At 29.9% G+C, this 5,855-nt stretch overlaps 1 long non-coding RNA gene across 1 annotated transcript; it reads right to left on the reverse strand.

The window, feature by feature from the left end:
- On the reverse strand, positions 1,180–2,324 carry LOC108663690. Its single transcript, XR_001929700.1, has 2 exons — positions 2,285–2,324; positions 1,180–1,416 (listed from the first exon to the last, which is right to left on the reverse strand). It is a non-coding gene; the product is annotated as an uncharacterized LOC108663690 (long non-coding RNA).

A 5,855-nucleotide genomic window follows, 5' to 3' on the forward strand; every position in this document is an offset into this window, starting at 1 on the left:
ACCTAAAACCCATGCACAAAACGTAAACATTCTTATATTTCTTAACAAAAAATTCATTTATGTCTAATAAGTGATAAAAAAAAAAAAGAAATAGAGATCTTAGTAGCAGCATCCAAATGCTAGTTAAAAAATGTAAAGGGAAAACAAATATTATAATCTTCATACAAAATTAACCAAAAAGCAAAGCTATTTGAATTAAACAGAATAATAAAACATGGATTTAATTTATAAGGGACCAATAACCTTGAATTTTCAGCTATATATTCATCCATATGAAATTATATATTTGAAAAGAACCACAGATGAAAGTGCTTCCTAATTAACTTGTTACAGATGAAAAAACAGTCTACATTGCGAATCGATGGTAGAATTTTGGAACGAATTCCAATCTCTTGACTTGGGAAGGATGGGCTTTATTCTATTCTAGACAGATGAAGAAAATAATTAATCCGATATTTTATGTTGACATATTACGCTAACAATATTTTTATTTTTATTTTTATTCATTGGTTGTTGGCTTATTTAGGTGTAAATGTTTAGAAGGAATGACCAAAGAGAATAACGTAAACCTCTTTCCATTTTCATTTGGTCAAATATTTTAGGAATTATATATGCTTATTTAAAAAAATGTTGTCTTTAGATTTATAGCATTTTAGTTATTTACAATATATTAAAATCTAACCTATGCATTTTGTTTAAGGTTTTAGTGACCATATCTTAAGAAACAAAAATTTATTCACATTTGGCATTTTCCAAAGTTTAAGTATTTTGTTTTTGAGATTGCAAAGTTAATTGAAGTTAAAATGTAACGACCCGAAACTCCCTTCGAGCCCGTGACAACCGCCACGGTGCCCCGATCGGCACTCATCTCCCAGAATGCCAACCGGAACTCCGCAAGGCTTAATATCAGTTTCTCATTTCTCTCGATGAGTAACCGTTGCCAAATTTTATGTTCTAAAGAATTTTGAGCTATTTCTAACTTAAAACTGACAAAATAAAAATTTTTGTCTCATAGGGGTATTTTGGTCATTTTTCACTGAAAATTTCAAAACCAGTTAAAAATGTAGTAAACAAGTACCAATCGCATAATTTACAATTAAAAATAAGTTTAGGCATCTAAAACCTTTATTTAAAATGAAATTGTAATTATTTGAATATAATAAAAAATAAAATAAAATATTCACTAAAATATTTTATTCTCTTATAAACAGAAATTTTGCAGGTATGCGTAAATACTTTTTGTAACTTAAAAACAAAATAAATTCATTCATACTATAGCACAATAAACTATTAAATTTACAATATCAAGTGGACCCACAATAACTAGAATTAAAGAAACTGTGAACCTACTGTGTGGAGGACGCTAATCCAATAGAAATCTCCGATGGAACCAGCTATCTACAGTCTACTCTGATCCTGAAATTGGTGGAAAGGAGGGTGGTGAGATTATAAAATCCCAGTGAGTAAACAAACACCATTTAAATAAGCTAAAGTCAAGTAAAAGGAGACAATTAAAATATCCCATCATTTTAAGTATTTCACAATTTGAAAAGTCATCCCAACCCATGCAAACGGTTGTATTTCATTTAATTTCTCATTTGGGCTTATGACTTTCATAAACAGTTGGCTCATGCCATCAAATATACTTGATTACACCTTGATCAGAGGCGTACACTCTAACCCGCCAAGGCTGTTAAAAATTTCGTATACGCGTAAAACATATTTTTATTTTGAGAAAACACAGCCGTTCTTTGGCGTTGGTTGAGTTCCCCTTCACGTGGTGGTTTGAAGTGAAGTGAACTCTAAGATTTACCCCAGGAGATACCCTACACGCCTCTCTGTTCGAGGTAAGAATATAATGGGGTTTACTGTGCCCCTCTAAAAGGCTGGTCCACAGAAACCCCATACTGCAGTGATTAATTAATATATAATCCACCAATCAATAAAATTCATTCTAGCATGACATGGCAATTATTATAATTTACAGTCTTTCAAGGCTAAATACACATTTCATATATTTCAACACCAATACCAATTCAGCCATTCATGCAAATACTGTCATAAGCCATTAGATTCATAAATTTAATTCATAACAAGTGGTCTCCAATTACTCTATTTTTCAAAATCATCATTCAATTTTAAAACAATTTATAAAATCTTTTCATGTAGACACATTTTGTTTGTAAAACTCAAGATTTACCATTTAATTTTATTTTTATAAAATTTCATCAAAATCGATTAAAAACATACTTTAGATAATAAAAATGATGATAAGGTTACTCACAGTACTAGGAGTTCGATATACTCCTATTCCCGATCTTCGGGCACAATCTCTCTACCCTTGTTAGAGGGCTCACCACCTATACATCATACGTGACACGAATTTCAATAAATTGTGTCAATTTATCATAAACTATTTCAGGCTCTCTAAATCTAAATGAATGCATGTGATGGGATGCAAAATATCTGATTAATCACTTAAATGTGATATTCGACCTAAGTCACACTATAATCGGCCTAATCGGCTAAAATCTCCAATTTAACTCCAAATCAATTCTTCTCACTTTCTACACTCTAATTATACCTAAATTACCTCAGTGACTGTGAATGAAATTCAATTTGTTAGTCCCGGGTCAATAATTACACACATGTCTACACATTAGGTAAAAATTTAGATTTTCACACCAAAATTTTCCATTTAATTTCTAGCCTCACCAAACATCAAATATCACCCAAATATCATGAAATATCATCAATTTCAGCCACAATATCCTCCCTAGAAAATTTGGCCAATAATGGTGATGGGGGAAAATGAATTCTTTTCTTATTGTTTTGGTTCTAAATATGCTAAACTAACTAAAAACACTAACATAACTTAAAATCAAATCAATCTAACTTCATTCTCTCTCCATACCCATTTGGGCAGCCATGAATTCACCATGAAAACATGAAATCTAACCATGGAAAATAAGGAGAAAAGCATGGGAAAGGTAGATCACAAGTCAAAATCAAGAAATTTTACCTTTCATTGCTTGATTCCTTGAAATCCCACACTTTTTCTTTAATTTTCCCACCTAGGTTTCTTGTTTTTCTTTTCCTCTCTTTGTTCTTGCTATGGCCGACCACATGAAGAGAAAATAAGCTGATTTTTGCTGATTTTAAAGCTAAAAAAATAAATGGATATTAACTTGACACATGTCACCATCCCATTGGTCCATTTTTAATTTCTTAACTATTAAGCTTTCTCTCTCCACCACTTAAATTCCTTTAATTATCCATGATAATATTGAATAGAATCCATGTGCTGGACAAGTGTCGGGTGCGTAAAATTACAATTTTGCCCCTGAGGTGGCAAAATTACCATTTTACCCTTATGCTCCAAAAATACCGGGATTACAATTTTTTTCACTTATCAACCTCAAATTATACTCCAATGAGTCAAATATGATCAATCTTGATCAAAAACTTCTTCCAATATTCCAATTTTATCCTCAGGTAGCAAAATTACCATTTTGCCCTTTGATAGTGAAAATTTCGGTTTGACTCCAAATTGATTCTCAAACTCCAAATCACCATATTAAACCATTCTGGGACTTTAATATTCTTAATTTCATCTTAAATTCTATATTTGATTTAGTTTGAGGCTTAAATCAACTCTGTTGTACCTCTAGGTACAATACCGACTTTTGTAAATTTTTCGGGATTCTCCTAGCATGCAAACATGCTATCCATCACATGTATGTCATGACAAGTATTTTTATAGAGTCAGGCTTGACATCTTCTCCCCTACTTGGATCAACCATATGATTCTTCTTCATGATTGATTTTGACATCAGGCTAAATATTAATATTTAATATTATTTTATTAATAAAATATTATTCTATTCTAAAAATTTTATCTTGTCTCCTTGGTTGCCAAAGTTCCTTATTATACCTCAATTGACCTCCAAATCACCCTTTTATCTCTCAAATTCTCCTCCGATAAAATATTATTATTTTATTGTTATTTACTCACGTGCGAAATATTTTATCATAAATTATTCCTTTCATCTTTTATCACTTTTAAACATTTTAATTGACCTCAATTTGCATCTGATCAACTTTATTAATCACTATTTCAAAGTATGGGTTATTTCATAAATAAATTCATAACAAATATAAATGAGTATAATTCCTCAATATCATTTTATTGGTCTCATTTAAATTTTACGAAATTTTGTATAAAAATTTTAATTTTAATGTACTTTATGTTCAAATTAAATTTTTTATGATAGAATCCATGCTTTTTAATGTCAAAAAATAAAAGAGAAATCCTGAAAAATAAACCTGAAATGTATAAAAAATATTATTTCTACTCCTTGTTTCCAAGTACAGCTGCTTCTGCACCAAGTTTCTCCTTGCCTTTCTTACTTGCACCGGTAGGTTACACCACTAGTATTGGTGGTATATTTGGTTTGTAAAATAGAATAAAATAGTTATTTTGTGAAAATAGAATAACAAATGAATAAAATAAAATTATTATTATATAGTTTGGTTCGTGGAATGAAACAAGATAAGAATTGCTATTATGACTTATTCTAATATTTAGTTGGTAGGAATAACTTTTGAATAATCCAACAATAAATAATAAAATGACCAATTACCCTTTATTATAATAAAATTTATTTTCAACAGAATAAAAATAAATTTTGTGTTCATTACATATCAATAATTTATTATTAAATTACTAATATAAATTATTAATATTTTAAAGTTATTATTAAATTATTAAATTAGTAATATAATTTTTATATTAATTATTTGAATCATTTTTCTTTATTTGTATTTTTATTTTTTAATTGTTTAATTTCTATTTTCATTAAACATCTATAATTTATTATTAATATAAATTTTAATTGTAATTTTTTTTTCATTTTCTTCCTTTGTTTCCTTTTCTCAAATGGCAATCCAGCCAAACAGTTATGGCTAGACTCACAACCGACAGATCAGAATATGATACTCGTCAATATGACTCCAAAATGAATGAATTGCTTTCTGATGAAGGACCAAAGTTCTTTACTACTTATGATGAGGTTTGTGAGAGCTTTGATAAAGTTCTAAGAGGCATCTATGCTTATGGGTTTGAGATGCCATCAAAGATTTAATAGATTGAGAAAATCATGTGTGCCCTTGGTGATTATTGTGGACTAAAATAATATTTATGTGTTGGTGGGAGGATTATCGGATCCTTGTTGGCGGTGTCCATGTTGTTGTTGGTACTCCTAATCATATTTTTTACCATGCTTTTGGCCAAATCGACACTCCAAAAAGGTTGACCATTTCTTCGATAGTTAGTGACAAAGGACTTGGCGGTGTTCATGGCGGCTGTGGAGGACGATGATTGGATGAAGCTTTCTTAGAGAAGACGGGTGAAAGACAAATAAAGAAGAAAGAGAAAGAAAAAAGAAAATGAAAAAAAAAACCTTTTATAGTGTAGGGTTTGTATTTTTTTTAAATAAATGAAGGTATTTTTATCTAAAATATTTAAAACTTTATTGCTTAAAATTTGGAATAGTTATTATCATGGGACAGGTGATAATTTGTATTTAGTGATTTTAAAGAATAGTCATTCTTGAAAAATGGCTATTCCCCACTCAAAAAGTAACCAAATAAAAAAACAAAGTATTCTAATAGCACGTTTGGTATGGCCCCTTTATTCCCTACTACGGTTTGCTCTACTTGTTTGGTTGGTAATTTAGCAAAGAATAGCAATTACTCTATTTTACCTATTCCTCAAAATTCGTAAAAAGTCTTTTTGAACTACACCCACCTCCCCCATGGTATTATCTATTCAATGTCTAATGGAATAGCTTAAA

The sequence above is a fragment of the Theobroma cacao genome, chromosome 10 (assembly GCF_000208745.1).
Source record: "Theobroma cacao cultivar B97-61/B2 chromosome 10, Criollo_cocoa_genome_V2, whole genome shotgun sequence".
Classification (NCBI taxonomy): Eukaryota; Viridiplantae; Streptophyta; class Magnoliopsida; order Malvales; family Malvaceae; genus Theobroma; species Theobroma cacao.